This window comes from Temnothorax nylanderi, unplaced genomic scaffold (assembly GCF_030848795.1).
Source record: "Temnothorax nylanderi isolate EJ_2023f unplaced genomic scaffold, tnyl_v1.0 TNYL_tig0001_pilon, whole genome shotgun sequence".
Lineage (NCBI taxonomy): Eukaryota > Metazoa > Arthropoda > Insecta > Hymenoptera > Formicidae > Temnothorax > Temnothorax nylanderi.
In genome coordinates, this window is record NW_027249063.1 from 302,113 (window position 1) to 319,735 (window position 17,623).

Sequence of the window (17,623 nt, forward strand, 5' to 3'; positions counted from 1 at the left end):
GTCGTAAGTATATTTATGATTCTCGGATGAATTTTCTCCTCAAATTTTCGCGCGAGCCAGATACGTTTCTAAAAATCTGTCGAATATTGCGACGCACATCCAAATGTGTCGCACTCGCACTGACAAATCTCGCCACACCGTCGCACGGCATTATTGTCACTGCGACATGCCTTACCGTACCCGCGCAATGCGACATATACTCGTATCGACTCGGTAAATATTTGTAAAGTCAATGCACCATTCGCAACCGTCTTAAGTAAGAACATTTACGACAACGAGAAAATATCACTGCTGTAATAACATCCCTCTTTTTGTCCCTCCTCGGAAGAAAAGACCCGAAAAAAATTACCGGTCATTTTTAACGTCACCGCGATGCAGGGCGTGGAACATGTACCAAAACGCTGATTGTGACAGTCGCTACGATTTTTATGTTATTTGTGGTGGTGACTCCATGTCCTCGACTTTTTTCTATCAAACGTGGCCAAAAGATCTTCGCGGCTTTTATGGCGATCGCTCTACGCAAGGCTAACGACGTTAAGATTTGAAATAAAAATAACGCGGTCGAAGATTACGAGACAAAAAGTAGTAACAACCTCATCGTCTCGGCACGCTGATATTCGGTTCGACTCGTAAATCTTGCCCGGGCGCGGGCGCTTCGTCGCGCCGCGCGCCGCGACGCGCCGCACCGTGCGATGGGGCATCGCGGGCATACGTCGCGAGGCATTTAAAACGGAGCAATTAGCCGATGAGTGCGGAGGGTGCCGGTTACTTTATAATCATTAACGTCAAATATTCCCGGTCGAGCCGGGGGCCGCGCAGCGCCAGCTGAAGCGACAAGAAACGGGGTCGGGGTCGGGGCAACGTATGCGAGATTAACGCGCGGAAAGTTCCGACCTCGCAGCCCGCTCTCGGAACGCGTACGCGTTCCCCTTCTTAATATTGCTCGTCCGCTACTTCGGAGAGTGGTCCGTGTATGTACGCAGCATGCGAGAGGCGCATCGCGCCGCGACGCTGATGGATTTATCGCGGAAAAAATACGGGAACAGCCGCGACGCGACCGTGTTCTCTCGTGTATCGCGCGTCGCAGAAACGCGTTGTTGCTTTTGTTACTCCTCGGCGCGGCGCGGCGCGGCGCGGCGGCAGCCAGCAGCGTAGCTCGGAGAGTGGTGAAAGCTTTATTTGGAAATATATTTGGGGGTTGCCAAGAGAGTGCCGAGTCATAAAAATCGCGGAAATTCCGTTTTTCAAATGTCACTTCGCTCGCAGCGACAGCAAATACTTTAATGGTTCGACACACCAATCTTCGATACATTGAATGCGGCTTCTCCACGAGCGCAAAATGTTAATGGATATTTGTGCCGAACGCGTGCTGGGTATATACGTTAGGTAAATATCACAAACTTTATCGTAATGGCGGTGTTAATACTATAAGTTGTCTATTACAACTATGTTTAAAGCGTAATTACTTCTTAAACTATTAATATAAAACAATATCAAAAAGTTAATTCGCGTAAAAAGATCACATTTACAATAACATAAAAACAAATTTTATAATATTTGTTTTTTAAGACTATTTTTTTCACATTAACAGTCTGTTAACATTTCGCGACAGTTTTCACGCAAGTTGCTCGCAAATATATTTAAATTGATTGATATCGCTAAATCAGCTAAATGCTAAATGAAAGACTATATTTGCAAGTGACGACGATTGACTCGCATGATTTTATTCGAAAGTAAACACACACAAGCGTATCCGTGCGTTGTTTGAATCTTATCTTTTGTCGGCGTATCGTCCCTACCTCGAATTGTATTATCCAATATCTCCAGAATGGTATCGGAGGAGGCAAAATGTGCAGTGAAATGCGCTCGATGCCAACATAAATAGATATTAATCTTCAAACCAGGCGATGACGAGAGAGAGGCGAGGGCGAGATCGCCACGGCGCGGCGCGCACAGCACCATGGCACCATTGGCCGAGAATTTAAAGGAGCTCGCTGTGCGTTAGATAAATGGTTTAATAACCCGAAAACGATAACTACCGCGCAAATGTCTCCCATAATTCGTGCCCCCGGAACGTAGTAGCACAACGACCGGGCCCGAAGCCCCGTAACGCCACGTTTATGTGCTCCGCCGCGACTCTGCACGTGTATATGCATTTCCTTCGTCCCGCGCGCGGGCACGTCCGCTCTTCTCGCGCTCTAGCCTCGTTTGTATTGCCGCGTTACAATGATTGCAACGGCAGCAATTATGTGGCGAGCGCGGGAAATGGTCGCTCCCCTACGATCATTAACGTCGAATTCTCTTAGCCCGTAAGTCCTCCGGCAACATCCCGCGGGATCTGTCCCGCCGCCAACGTTGCTCGCGGTATAGGCGCGGCGCGGCGAAACCGCGAGGAACAACAACCCGGCAAACCGAGTCTGAAGTTACTAACAACAAGCTCGTAAGTTCTCGACCCCGCGAGCGCATTTACTTTAAGGATTCTCCAACCTTCCGTTAGTTCCGAGTGCATGCGCGCCATTTAGGTTTACGCTATGTACACGCGCGAATATTGTCTTTAAATAAGTGTACTTTGCCGCTATAACGATGTCTATCCAAGAGCGCAGTTAAAAATAATACGGTTTGCTTTATGCGTCGTTTTTATCAAAAGTGGAACAGGATAAAGGGAAAGGTACATTTGTTATATATATACACCGAGGAGCCGCGGAGTGTTTTAAGAGCCTTCGCGAGAGAAATGCATAAAGTAATAAAAATGGAGATTAGGGCACCGAGGTAAATGGCGTATAAAAGCTAATGTTGACGAAAGTACAGGGGAAATATCCGACATCGCAATGCGGTAGCCGCTTTGGGACATTTCGATTCCCAATTTGTGACTTTGCATCATCCTTAAGCCAGATAATGAGGAAACTATAATTATTCTCATAATACATAAACCCTGGTTTCTCATAATATACAATTTCGCGTGCATATAGAATCAAGTTGCATTATTGTAATATTTATTATAATGCTATAAAAGGGAATACATAAAATTTTATGTTATGGCAACATACTAGTATTCCATTTAACGGCCCGTGTAATTTATTACCTCTCCGCATAAAGAGCGACGTGCAGCGAAGATAGTAGCGTTATAACCGGGATGTTTTCGTACCATACGTACGCGCGCATAACAAATATCCCGTTGCGATATAGCGAACAACCTCCTACACTTGGGGATCAGTTAACGTGAGACATATAACACGGCGCTTTCAGCAACAGACCCCTGGACGCCCAGATTTACGAAGTCCCGGGAGGAAGGACACATCGCGCGGAGAAGCATCGCGGCAATGATCTTCTTGCACGCGCCTTATTATATACAACGTCATACAACGGCGTACGTGTGTACACGTAAACACAGGAGAGTCATGTGACTACGTCCATTTGTGCCTATCGCGCTTAACGTGTCGTTTAATCTGCACATATCCTCGCGCTCCCCTGCGCGAACGGACGCAGCGCTTGCACGAAGTGACAAAACCTGTTTTCATGCCGCCATCGAGAGGAGAACGCGGATGTGAAGGAGCAGGGGGTAGCTGCGCGCGAGGCCGAGAAACCAGAAGAAAGATCGCATGTACGAGGGGGAGGGAAAGAAAGGGAGGGCGATCATGAAAGGGCCGGTTGGCGCGGCCGAAGCATTATATCTCACGAATATTCGCCTCACGAAACACGCGCTGCTCCGAATTAAAATCGCGGATACGCATATGTAATAAGCATATATTTAAGCTCTAATATATTCGACAGTCAAATCGGTTAGTTCTCTCAATCTTATATGCTTATCAAAATCATTAAGTCGCGTTACAAAGTAATTTCTTAATTTTACTTTCAAATAATAATGCATAAAAAGGTGTAAAGCAATTCCGTTTCTAGCAATTCCGGAAATTCGTAATTATGAGAAAAATACGGGAAACTAGGTCACAACGGATTGCTAACGTGTCAAATGTGTTGGAATTCGTAATGGAACATCGAAAACCGATAATAGTGGGACAATTTGTGACATCACATTGATCTGTTGCTTGGATTAAAATGCTGACCATCCGAAACGTGCGAGACGGAGCGAGGATGACGTATATGCACACCCGCGCCTGCTGGGAGAATGTCTCTCATTACCGAGAGTGCTTGCCGATGAAAGAAACTGAAATAATTATCGCGCTCTCGCGCGTTTCCGAGCTTATTCGAGAAAGCGCCCGCGGCGACCAACCGCGCCCTTGTGCAAACGACTGTTGGCATAAGCCTAATCATGGAAAGTCGATCCCCGAAGTTGATCCGCGCGAAGGGATTTCCAATTTTCCAACCGCGGAATGATATAATACACGAGAATTATCCCGCAGATAGGCAAGATTCGCCGACCAGACCCGATCAAATATTTGCTTATGTGCGAAAGTCATATTGAATATCAGAAATCGGTGCGGAGTGATTAAAAGCTGGAGGGGAAAAAAAGGGAAAACGTCGACGGTGAGCGTGTGCGCGAATCGCAAGTTTGGGAAAACTGTACGAAATCGCATGATGGGACGAGAGAAAAATCGTTGAGCCACGAAAAAAGATAGGGCTAATACGATACTGATACCATATTCGTTGAATAAGCGTAGTGCACTTCGATAAACTGTATAAGCAAAATCGACGAAAGATTAATTCTGGCGAAAAAAAGGTAAAATTAAAGATGATATTGAGAGACGTTTATCGATATATTAATATATTGCTTTTATTTTATTGACACACACATGCAAAATTGTTTATAAAAATATAGTTACGTTTATCACTGTCAATATTTATGTTTTCAATATTAATAAAAGAAATATTGAAAACTGTGATAAACTAACTTTTTTAACTACATTTTTATAAACAATTTTGCATGTATATGTTCTGCATGTATCAATAAAATAAAAGCGATAGAAATTGAAACTTATATTAAGAGATATATGTAATTATTAAGTACAAATATTTTACCAAATAAATAACATTTTTTAATTTATTACTTGCTCGAATTACTGAAAAATAGCGCTTGGTTCCCGTTTTCTCAAGGATCTCTTCAATTTTACTTTCTCAGAAGATATTCATCTTCCCCGAAATTTTTCACCGTTATACCTCTTCCGAGGGCGCGTAAAAGTCAATTAAACTTAACTTCAATATACAACACTTAATAAATGAGGAACAGCGAGGATGTTGAAAGGGGTATAAATCAAAGTTGGTAATTAGATATCGGCAATATTGCACGAGTCGGAAATAAGCGAGAGAACCATTTCTTCTCGCGCGCTTCCTACGGTTAACGGATGACGCAGCAGAACAAAGGAATTCAATCGACTCGTTCGTGATATTTTCGCTTGATTACAGCGTAAATACACCATTGACGAGTTCATATATTCACGGCAAGAGCGCTGACGTCGTAAATATTACGGATTCATGTCGTCGTCGTCGTCGTCGTCGTCGTTGCAAGAACTCCCGGACGTCTGGGTGATCCCCCGAGGATTTTCCTATGGCGATTTTTCACTCGGCTCGAGAAAGGACGTCTTCCGAGGCCGGGAGAATGGAGCCCCGGCGTCACCTGCACGTTGGCGAAAACAGATTTTTCAAATCCGTCGCTTTGGCGCCTCCTTCCCTCCCCTCCTCCCTCTCCCCCGCCCCCTCCCCCTCCCCCGCCAGCGGGAGAATTGTAAGAATTTCCGTTCGACCCCGACTTCGTCTCGCGCGACGGATGAATTTCGCGAATTGAATTTCCTGATGCTGACAGTAGGACATGCAAAAAGCGCTTGGGGCGCTCTCGCTCGATATCTACATCGGTTCTCGCGATTCGACATTTTCACGATGCATCGGGTATATTGACTCCAACATTACCGTGGAATATTGGCAACGTGAGTGTGAGAGAGAGACACAACTCTTGTGCCTATACGTACATTAGTAACGTCAAAAAATTCGCTACCTTATTTATAAAAACAAAAATGTAATCTTATTTTCCTTTATGTGTCATGATCTTTTTGTCAGATAGAAAGATAATTATTCGACAATTTCCGTCCTGTTATCGGAGCATAACAATAATATTTGTATGAATTATTTATAAATAAAAAATTATATCTAATCAGTATCAGCAGATATTGTGTTGCGAATGTAAAATCCGCGCGTCGAAATTTATAATTATAAATACCGGCTCTCGGTATTACAGAATTAATTCTGAATAAGTAAACGTTAAACCTCTCGGAAATTTAATCTGAAACCATAATTTCTCCCATGAAATAAATAACATTATAATCCCAAAAGTAGCCGAAGAACGAGCTTCTTGTCTTCCATTTATATGAAGCTTAATTTGCTAAGTTATAAAGCGTAACTTTCCCCACAATTTCTTTAAGCAATTTCGTAATTAGATTCATTAAATTTTAATCAAACACATATTTATCCCAAATTTATCAAAGAGCGTAATGTTAAATAACAACCCGTTTGTCTTTTTATTCTGCTATTAAGATATTTCTCTTGCAGAGAAATCATCTCCTGCCCAAAAATAGTGACGAAAAAAATGTATTCGTCATTCGGAAAACGTATATTGCGTATTTTTAATGCATATTTATAATCCATATTTTTAATGCGTATTTTTAACGTGTATTTTTAATGCGTATTTTTAGTGCGTATTTACGCTGCGAATTCTTCCGGATTGAAACTGCAGTTCTCCTCTGCGCGCTAATCTTAGATTTGGAGACAGAGAAACATCGTGCCGCGCGTTAATTTTGTTGCCGCGATCGTGTTGCTCTTGCCGAGCGGCAGTGTTTCTCCTTCAAAAGTTATTTCGCGCTCACGTCGGCGTCGTATCGGAGAAAATACAGGGTCGTCATCACGCGCGACATTTCTCATTTCGCTAGGCGCGAACCTTCGCGACACTCTCCAAAAGAGAGAGAGAAAGAGAGAGAGGAAAAGCGAGATCCGACGACGTGACCGTAATCTACAAAAAATCTCGGCCGACTAGATGCACAAAAAACTCACGCTCCGAAATCTCCGCGCCGCGTCGCCTCGCGAGAACATATTTCTTCGCGAGACAGCGGGATGCTGCAGAGTCGATAAGCGGCCTCCGGTTTTTCTTCACTCGTCTATGCTTCTTTCTTTAATTGTACAGGAACCTCGGGGCAAGATTCGATTAAGTTCACGATTTACATAAAATTTTGTTATAAATATGAAATTTAAAGTAATAGAATTTACAAACAATGACGGACTTAAGTCTCGCGTCATGGACCTATGTTAGAGAGTATATTTCAACTTTTACATCCAGCGTCGAGATATTTTCCCTAACTAACGACAAGAAAAAGATCGCGCATATGCCTGCCGCCTTGTTTTGCGCGTATATGAGAAATGAGGCTACTAAAAAGTGTCACAAGTCACAAAGATTAAATATATCGGATGGAGATTTTCGTGCAGATGGTTAAAGTGCCGATGTTAGGGAGTCCATAAGTATACGGTCGCAGACTGTTTCCTCCTTTTCTTTTCCCTATCGTTCGCATGATGCAATCCGGAAAAGTTTTCGATCGCGCCACCTCGCATTGCGTCGCATCGCCTCGCCTCGCTTTTCCCCGCGTCGTCGTGAACTCGTCGTCTCGCGTCGCATGCAGATAGATGCACCGGGTTCGGCGAGAGAGCCGGCTATATATCCATTCAATCCCAGCTCTTTTTCCGAACTGCCGCCACGCCGGCCGGAGAGACAAATCGCGCGCCAGTCGCAGATATTGCGCATATCTAAGCGGCCCGCATTTAGAACGTAAAGCGTATCTCCGTCGTCGGCATGCCCGCCCGAAAGGTAGGGAGGAAAGGGGGAGGGAGGGAATAGACGTTTATCTATTATATTCGGACCGAGCGGCAAGGGCCCCCTCGCCCTCAGTGTGGAGAGCGTCTCCGTAAATGAAGTAGGTATATTTGGGTATTGGCCAGGGCAGCGGGCCAATGGAGAAAGTTTCGGGCTGCCGTGCGGATTTGTCACTTTTATAGGGGCAATTAGAGTAAAAAGTACACGGTCTTCGTTAGAACGTTCGCGGGACATTTGCCGAATACGGCGAAGGCACGGCGCGTACGCATGAGTTTTAACGTCATAAACAGATGCCTCGCGTGTCCGCTCATTAGCAAACTCGGCCTAATTGAGACCACATTTTCGAGAAAAATATTGTGCTACAAGACTTGTTTCGTCGAACAAGTTAATTAAATTGGAAGTCAGAAATGAGATGACGTGGTGTAATATATCTCTCTAATATGTATTATAAATAGGAAATATCTTTTACTGCAAGATCTAGCAAATGTGTATATACAAATTATATCGTAATTCTGCTAGAGTCCAGAATGAAATTGGACAATATAATGTGCAAAAAAAGTGCACATTATTCCTAAACTCATGCTATCGAATCTAAAATGTTCTATTGTCTTTCGGAAGGTATGGATTATAAATCCTGATCTGAAAACTACAATCCTCGAATATTATCGATTTATCAGTTGCACAAAAAACATCGTTACATCACTCGTAGAAATATTTAGATAACACACATTTAATACATGTAATATAATTTTAAATATGATATACAATATACATACCATAACGTGCAATATATATTCAATATTATCGCTTTTATCTCGTGAATTTTTTGTCCTTTCTTTAATTGAGCGCTATATTCTTCTTTGCATAATTTTGTTATTTATAACAAACGGTTGCAAAGCTAAGAATATCTTGTACCTTCACTCGAAGTGCCTCCATTTAAAGGTTAAACTTGCAGCAATGATGTGCTATTTTCTGGTATGAATGGCGCAGCCGGAAGTATCGTACTCCGTAGCTATTCATAGAAAACCGAAACGGTAGTCTCGCATTACTTCGAGAAATTCTTCATGATAACCTCTATTAACCCCATAAATAGAAGGAATAATACCAGAATGTGTCTGCTAGAATCTCCAGAATAAAATTGGAATATGAAACAAAATGCACATATATGCACATATATGCACATATTCCTAAACTCGTACCATCTAATCTAAAATTTTCTGTCGTCTTCCGAAAGTGATAGACTACAAAATCTGATCTGAAAATTACAGTGCTCGAATACGACTAATCAGATGCTCAAAAAACACTGTTACGTTACTCACAGAAATATTTAGATAACACTTAATACATGTCGTGTAGTTTTAAATATTATACACATATCATAACGCGTAATATATATTTAACATTATCGTTTTATCTTGTGAATTTTTTGTCTCTTCTTTAATTGAGCGTTATATTTTCCTTTGTACAATTTTCTAATTAAATAATATTGAATATCTCGACAAATTAAACTTCAAAATAACGTTCTATTAAATTACAATTAATTAACTGAAGAATAAGGCTTTGTTATTGAGCTGTAGAATTCGTCAAAGAAATCATCTCAGACTTTTGTTAAAATCAGCTTCACATTGATCAAAGAACAGGTAGATGGAAAGAAGTTGTATAGTTCACGAATACGAAAGTTGGCAAACACTCCTTCTGGCTTTTATTATCGATCGTATGTAATCCTCTATTTACTATACCTATTTTATATCCCTCTTGTATATATCTCACACGTAGGTTTTCCACGATAGGATATTTTTTCTCGTTATAAAGCATGCAATAAATATAATGGACTCTTTGGATTTATGTCAGATTACGGCAACAGAATGTCTACAAGCAATAAGTACAATTCGCGGCACGATCCTGCTTTTATTCCTCATTGTATAATCCTTTATTTACTGCATCTTCGCTCTGCACTTCCTTCGCGCGATATATTCTCTTACGCGATACTTTTTCATCTCGAAAGACACGCGATAAATGTAATCCACTCTAATCTCGTCGAACTAAAGGCGAGAGCGGGAAACGTACGAGTAATAAGTATTACGCGTCTGAAATACTTTGCGGTCAGCAACCAGAAATTGATAGCACGACGCGCGCGGTACCACGGGGCACACTATCGCGAATTCCCATCCTAGAGAGACGCGGAGAGAGTCTTCGGTTCTGCGGAGAGATCTCACCGGGCTATCGTTCATGCGGCCCGCTTTACGATATCCATCGCTCGCTTCCGCCGCCGGTATTCCGTAGGAATCCCTTGCGCTGGACGATTTAACGTTATCGGGAAACACATCGCCGGATCGCAGTCGACGATTTCATCCGCTCTGGCGATCCCGCTGGCACAGCCCGAAGGGGCGCGCCCATTCCAAACGTCGAAGTACGTCGAGAGAGCACCGCGACATGGAATAGAAGCGATACGCGCGGGCGCGCGGACGCGCGTTGCCGGGGTCGAAGGGACACCAACACTACGACGGGGGATGGAGCGTGGGTGAAAACGCCACTGCATACGATTCCTCCGTGTGTCCGTAGCCGGCGCATTCACGGATACTTATCCCCCCCCCCCCAACCGACCTCGCGTCCTCGCCACCGCCGCCTTCCGCGCTTTCCGAGAGATGCCGACGTATAGTAGGAACAGCTATTACCAAGCGGAACATCCGCGACCACCCCTGGATACACTTATTTTCATAATAAACGCATCTTGGGTCTTGGATGCACCGAGGAGTGCGTTGGCGCAGACAGGCAGGAGATACGAGTGACATTCGGAAGTCATCGTCCGTCTCCAGTGAGCGAGAATATTACACGCGAGCGTCTCTTATCAACACCGCGAATAATAAGGAACAATGCGGCCGTGAGACATCGTCGCCACGCATACACAGCGGATCAAATTAATTCCAGACAATAATACTACAATAGTTACGTAACGCTAGCAGACCGGCAACTGGCCGTTGAATTTATACTCTCTCTTATCCGACTTACCCGACCATAAGACAGGGCAGAATAATATGATGATTTTCTTAATTATACATTTTATAATTATAATTCGAAAATGTGAAGCGAGTAACAATTTCGTTAAATAAAAATTCTATTTAATTCAAGCACATGATAAATCGTGAATTCGTAAAAGTAACGTATCGTGCATTAAAAAAGTCAGAAAGAAAGTACGTACTTTGTATCGAATGTCGCGACTAACAATAAGACACTGCGTAATATTGTCTTCACGCGACATAATGATCAAGCAATAGGCTAAGCTAAAATAAAGCATGCAAGAAATATCAATCTCGCCGGCATCATATTCCTCGGCATATCGCGGAGACCCAGTTTCCCGAGCTTAGTTCCCAGGTTTCCTCTCTCTATTCGCGCGTCATTTTATGAGCGGCGGCGGGCGCGCGTCGAGATGGGGATCGAGGTAAAATCGATGTCTAGCAACCACCTTCGCGCGAACGGGCGGGAATAAATGGAGAGCCGTGCGGAATATAAAATACGCGGAGATACGTTTCACGCTTAAGCGAGCTCTCTCTCCGCGGGAGAACAGGAAAACGTCGATTTACCGTCGCCGTGGTTGTGTTTTATAATTTTTTGCCGTTTCCATCTCCTCGCGGGCGAACATCCGAGCGTGGAGAAAGGGAGAAAGAGAGGCGGGAACGAAAGAGACAGGCATTATATCCCGGCATACTTTGATATCGCGGCCGGAGATCAGAGGGATCTGTTCGCCCTTAGGCCGCGATTCACAATCGAGCCTGGGAACAGAGGTGGAGAAGATAGGGAAGCTCCGACTATTAGTGAGATGAGTATTCCGGTATCAGAGACGCGGTGCCGGTTGCGGTAACGGGCGCACCCCCTTAGCCGCACTCCGATTGTGCTCGAATTGTAAGGGAATAACGATGAATATATAGGAACGGCCGATCGGTGGTGTATCCAGCTATGGGAGCTATGGTATTGAAGTTCGAAATTTGAATACACTTGACTCTCGAGATCCGCAGTCTTTGGGGTAGACTGTTTATCCGTCTATCGCGCAAAGAGCGAACGCCAACTTAAGTAACCGTCGCGTTAAGCTATTGCAAAACGTGCGTATCGATCGGCGAATGCGCGTAAAAGCGCTGACTCGCGCTGATGACTGGCGTGTGTAAACGTGTTCGCGTTTAGGAATCCGCGAAATACGTGTAGGAAGCGTTTCCGCAACAAAGGATTTTTCCTTTTCTTGTAATTACGTCTGAGCCACGGCCTCTTTATATCGTTGCCAAGACGCTCCCGTCCAAATTAGTCACTCTCTATTAATGAAAGGGCAGGCACGTGTCCCTCTAACACAATACGTTCTGAACTGCGCTAGCCAAGTCGAGCGACGACGAGACGGACCATTAACTTTCTATTATCCCTGGAGAGCTTAGGATGCACACGCTTCGGAATTTAGAGCCGGGCTTCGGCGACACTGCTACGTGCGCAACACAGCGAGCCCTAAGGTCGTTGCTACCAACACGACATCAGCAATGCTATTACGAGCTGAGCTCAAAAAATGGAACGCGCGCTTCTTTTAAGGGTCTGCGATACCTACATAAGCCGTCTTGAGTTATGTTACTAGTGTCTTTTAATGCACCGTAAAATGCCGGATACACCGATACATTACGCACTTTCATTACAACAAAATAATTTCCTGCAAAGGTGTAATATGTAAGAATATAAATTCTTTTTCTTTTTCAAATATGACTCTTTAAATAATTTATAAATATTAATTTGCATTATAAATAAAATCTTTTGAATATTTAACCCTTAGCCCGTATACCTGGGTCGTTTTCGTCCGGGCGAAAATCAAATGTAGTTGTAACTTTTGAAAACGGGTAGAGAGAACGCCACTGAAATTATGTGAAAAAATTAAATTGTTTATAATTTTATGATTGATACTTCAAATTGAAGGTTTGAATTACCTCCATGAATTTTTTCAGATTTTTTGTAACACTTTAACACTAAAAAAAAACGTCAGGACGAAAACGACCCAGGTTGGCGGCGTAAAGGTGCCAAAAAAACGTATGCGGGCTAAGGGTTAAGCTCTGGCGTCAGTGGTACATAATTACGTAATGTAATATCATAATAACGTGAAATGTATATCGGAAAAAATTTTGTACATACAATCTATCATATTTGCTAAAAAAAATTCCATTACATAAATACTCATTACGTAATTAGGGAAAGGAAAATGGTGAAAGATCAAGGGTTACTAATGACGCTCGGTTCGCTCCCGCTCCATCGCGCGCGACGCAATTCGGAATATGAGATACGCCAGTTCCGAAAGTCCCACGAGACCCTCGAGGCGCGGGGCGCGACGAAACAGCCGGCAGTAATCTCCCGTTTGTTATATTTTCCCGCGACTGCACATTGCGCGGCAACGCGCGTGCATCGCCGGCAAGATGTCGTCCGCCGCGGCGCATGTAATTACGCGATCTGAATTGCAATGAGTTTGGCCGCTACGGCGCGGCGGCGGCGGCGGCGGCGGCGGCGGCGGCGGCAGCGGCGACGGCGGCGATGTACGCCGCAAAACGAGAAATATTCCGGACGGGCGAATAACCCTCCCTATGGATTCTGAGCAACGGCAACGGCAACGGCGGCGGCGGCGGCGGCGACGACGACGGCGTCGCTTCCTGGCATTACGATGCACTGGCGAATGCACAACGACGCGCCGCGCCGCCTTTTTTGGACAGTAAAGTATCTGGATCTCTTTACGTTACTTGCAGCTCACCCTCCCCCTCCCTCTCTCGTGCGATATTAACGACCGCCAACTCAGCCAAGTTCGTGATCCGCGACTTGCGACTTTTAAGGCGCTTCGTTCTCCACCAACAGAGCGATTTATTAACCGCCATACACGTTGAATTACAAATGTCCGGCCATCAGCGTCGTATTCTTCATTCCTAATCATATTCGTACTAGTAACGACGAATATCAAATCGAGTTAGCTCACGAAGATACAAACGATACCTTTCGCCATTAATCCTTCATGACTCGCCGCCTGAACAATATATTTGTTCCTGACGTTCAGCCTTTACCTTCGTCTCGTAATTGTCAATGAGAAGAGAGATGTTCGGAAGTCGTCGTCCGTCTAAATGTCAAACGTTAACGACCGTACACAATAAGGTATCTTAATTTTCGTGATTCTACGTCTCAGGGTCACTTCGACCAAACTCTGATTAACATAATCGTTGATTATAAAGAGTTGCCAACATGAGAAAATAATTAGTGTGACCAATTGTATTTCTGGCGATATAATCGTCCTAATCCCCAATCTTTCGTTACATATCTTTTCGTGTATTGTGGAAAAGAAAGATATGTAACGAAAGATTGGGCTAGGTCGGCTAGGACAATTATATCGCCAGAAATACAAATGGTCACACTAATTACTTTGTCATGTCGGCAACCCTTTAATCAACGATTAAGTTAATTGGAGTTTGGTCGAAGTGGTCCTTAGAGTTTTTTCATATCTATTTAGAATATTTCTTCCACACAAATCTCTAAATTCTAACTAAAGATTCTGAATAGTGTCAACGTGATTAACATATTTACATGATATGTTGTAAATCACAAATATACGCTTTAACGCAATAGAGAGCTTTTTTTGATACACAAAAAAACATATGAAGAAACAGCTTTGCATAATAAAGGGGGCAGAATTCTTTCAGTGTAAGCAATATCGTCAGAATAATCGATTCGTAAAAAAAAAAGTGATAAATCAGCCGCCCGCCGCCGGCTTCATCTTCACGGAGATAAATCTCGGTACGTAAATTTGGATCATAGTTGCGCGAATTGAAAAGATGCCGCGTATATACGTATGTACGATGGACTAAGCATTACTGCAACAGCAGGGCTATTTATCACGAGACTCGAAGCAAACAGGCGATGCAAATGTCGTGATATACCAGAGCCAACATGTAAATCACGTTTCACCTTTGTTTCGCGGGAACCGACTTTCTTATGCGCGCAACGATGGTAATCTCTGGACCCCTTAGATCGCGGGGAGGGAAGAGGGGAGGGGAGGCATGGGTTTACGTAAACTTAGAGCCTTCCCTCGGTACACGGGGGTCATCGCTCAGGCTGTGCATAATGTACCGGCATATATTCCAAAAACGCGCGCGCCGTATTTCGTATTCCGCGGCGTAAGACGGCATAAACAGTCTACGGCTGGCCGTACACGCATGTCAATCATTTCGCGCCCGCACGTAAATCCGTGCTGCCGCATAAGACACCCGTTACGACGCGCACTTTATGATCCTCTCTAAGAGGATCGGGAATTTATTTTTGGAATAAATTACGCCGTCCAGTATGCGCAGTCAGCTGCGATGTTACGAGGCGAAAACCGATCTCTCAACACGCGCTATCTGCAAAACGCTTCAGTAAATTACCGTCTCTTTTAATGCACGTTCACACGCATGAGGAAAACCCTGAGCCGAGATTAGCGAGAAAGCGAGAAAGCGAGAAAGCGAGAAAGCGAGTACTAAATATATAATGCATTCGTATGTAAGAAGATTACGGTTCTCGTAGCGCATTGAATGCCCCATAGAGTCCTCTCGGGGTGTCCGAGTTTCGTCTGCCCGGTATAAAACTCCGATGGGGCCAAGCATTCATTAGCATACGTGCATAACGCGGAGGACGGCGAATTTGTAAGCAGATGGAACAACAAACCGCTCGCGATGTACAATGCATCTTCTTGCCCGAGCTGCCCGTGATCCTAAAACAGGAGGCATTAAAAGCTTTTTCAAATCGTTCCTCCTTCGCGACGAGATAATGCGGCAATTAATGTGCACACGCATCAATCAACGCGCAAGTAAGTGCTATCAGATCTGTATGTAAAACAGCCGGGGCCGCGTTTTATCGGGCGGTCTGATCCTGACTCAGCGTTACATGTCCAAGAAGGAATTGTTTTCAAGACACCTCGCACCTCGCACGTCGTTGGAAAGGCAGCTGGAAAGGCCGTTCGTATAGCGAACTTCTTCGCCTCGCCGAAGTTGGATCGCGGAGGTGTTTATTTGCGCTCGCTATTTCGCTGTGTCGGATCGAAATGGCCTAAGCACACGCTCGGAAAAGTGTTAATTGACTGAATCTACGAGCCGTGTCAAAACATCGTTTCGCTGCAGTTCCTGTTGCAAATACCCTACGACGCCTTCTGCTTCTCAGACACGCTCGATAAAACCCCGCGTGCTTGGCGGACCACGCGAAATGGATATGTAGGCATAAGTGAAACCGCTCTTGCAAATGGTGCACTCCCACGTGATTGAAATCGAAATAACAACGGTCATTAGTTGTAACAAAACGTCCAAGCCAACTGTGATTTATAGTTATCGTTGATATATACATGATGTATATATATCGACGTATATATAAATCATCCATCATGTACGATAACGGCGTAAGTGTGTCACGAGTAAAATTTCTGCATGTACCGTTTCTCATGGATTGTTGATGTTTTGGCGCAAAATTTTAGAATTTATTCTTTTTACGGACTCGTGTAAAAATACCGCGGAAAATTATCAAGTTATCTTGCAAATTGTCTTACATGAAGTATGTTATACGCAAATCGTATTAGTCTTTATCAGATTTTCTCACAGCGATCAATCATATTAAAAAATGACGTGATAAGCATATGGATACCATTAAGAGTATATTGCAAGTGCTGATTTTGCTTTAACGTATAATTTCTGAAGAAATAACGTTTCTTTATCGAGCTATTCTCCTCACGCTCAAGTGAACCATTGCAAACTGCGGTCTGAATAGAAAAACGGACATGAATATCCATCTCCGCGGAACACTAAAATTGCTGCGCGACAGTTTAATGCTCTTGCCTTAACTCGAAAAATAAAAACTTACCACCGCGCACGCATCAAGGACAAACAAAGAAAAACGAGAGTAAGATTGTCAACGACGAGAGATTACACGATAATTATGATACAGCAAGTGTATCATAATTACAATGCCATTACTTCATTTCTTTAAATCAAAGAATCGCAACGGGGCAAATTAATGCGTGCGATAATTACATGGTGCATAAATCAATTAATTAAATTAAAATAGAGAATTAACGGGGGGCTTTGCGCCACCTCATTTATATGCAATCAACCCGAATACAGCCCGGATTTTCTATACGGCTACTTGTTACGACGATCAAATAGCAGATCTGCTCACTCAAGCAAGACGTTCAAGTCTCTATTACCATACATACGCATTAATTGCGTGTATGATAGTCGTGTATTGACGTGAGATTGCGGCTTTACATATGAATGAGAGCCATTAAACGACGTTGCGTCTCCTTCGTACGCGATGCGTTTTTCCGATTCGAGGAACGAATTGGGATTATCGGCCTCCGTTCGTTGTGGATAACAATAGCTACATACGTGTAGCGGCTGCCGATACCGGGCGTAAAGTAAACCGGCTATAAACAGCGAAAACCAAACGATAGCTTGAGAGAGAGAGACTCGCGATGCGTGCAATTGCTCGTAATTAGAGCGGACGATTTATGCGATAGAAAGGGCTGACTCGTGACACGTTGCTCGACCGTGTAATTAGCCCGGCTCAGGCAGCATTGTGACGTTTCCGGACGCGGTAATCACGACGGCAGAATCGATTAAGCGTTACCGTAAGACTTCGCGACTCCATAAATCGTAGAATAAATACACCCGGGTCTTTTATTCGTGTCAAATCGGTCCGTTCGGTTAATCGCGGATATACTCTATTAAGATGATTAATTAAGGAACTAATCCTTGCTGCCAAAGACAGTTCTGTCATTTCGCTACATATAGAGCACCTTAATTA

The 17,623-nt window shown here is 43.8% G+C and overlaps 1 protein-coding gene and 1 long non-coding RNA gene across 12 annotated transcripts in view; one reads left to right on the forward strand and one right to left on the reverse strand.

Moving 5' to 3' along the window:
- The window catches only part of LOC139769164 (adenosine receptor A1), a 164,592-nt gene that overhangs the window by 53,608 nt on the left and 93,361 nt on the right, over nucleotides 1–17,623 (reverse strand). The gene's annotated exons all lie outside the window — the stretch shown is intronic.
- LOC139767958 (uncharacterized) overlaps nucleotides 975–17,623 on the forward strand; it is a 47,872-nt gene continuing 31,223 nt past the window's right edge. For all 4 annotated transcript variants that reach the window (XR_011717258.1, XR_011717267.1, XR_011717271.1 and 1 more), the window contains exon 1: nucleotides 975–1,386. This is a non-coding gene — a long non-coding RNA (uncharacterized lncRNA). The remainder of the gene's footprint in view (nucleotides 1,387–17,623) is intronic.